The sequence below is a fragment of the Arachis ipaensis genome, chromosome B07 (genome assembly GCF_000816755.2).
Source record: "Arachis ipaensis cultivar K30076 chromosome B07, Araip1.1, whole genome shotgun sequence".
In the NCBI taxonomy this organism is placed as follows: Eukaryota; Viridiplantae; Streptophyta; class Magnoliopsida; order Fabales; family Fabaceae; genus Arachis; species Arachis ipaensis.
Window position 1 is genome coordinate 68,775,365 of NC_029791.2, and position 808 is coordinate 68,776,172.

The window sequence follows — 808 nt, forward strand, 5'->3', positions numbered from 1 at the left end:
AACTCCCAAAATAAAGGGAACAGTTACCCACCAATAAAGGTGGAACTACTCAAAAAAAGGTAGTTATCTACTCTACTATAAATATACTGACACCTCTCAGGTATATTCAAGTCCCAATCTTCTAAAAATCAGCTTAAAGCCCTTCCTGATTTAGGTATCGGAGTCTCTTGTAGGTACCACCCCCACCTCCTCATGAGAAACTCGGATAGTGGTACCTCGATCGCTGCTTTAGAAAAAGTCTTTACGTTCAGGCCCAAATTACTATTCCAGGTAACTTCCGGAACACCGTCAAAAAAAAAATTATAAAAAAAGAAAAAAAGATTTTAAGATTGTGCTTATGAGAAAGTTTCGCAAGTCGCAACGCATCTCACAAAAAGTAAATAATTATGGAAGCTAAACCTCCAATTCTTAAGCTCTAACTATGAGGTTATTGTAGAATACTAATCTAAGAATAGAGGAGTGTAATTAGTAATTACCGTCAAGACAAAATGTGACAGAATGTGTTTTAGTACAAATAAAGATAGGAATTTAAGCCTCTAAGTTAAATGGTTGGCTTCCAAGATTCTAAACTTTGAAGCAACTTAATTTTCCTTTCTTTTTTCTTTCCCTCCCTTCCTCGTATTTATTCAACTGAGTGGAATATCTTTTGTTTAATATTATTTTTGGCGCACATTTTTCTCTTTAACCACAACTTAGCGTCTCAATGTCTCAATGTCTCATTATATAAAATTGTATTTATTTTCACATTAAAAATATTTATTATATATATTATTTAACTTTAAAAATTAAATTTTAATACATTGTTAAT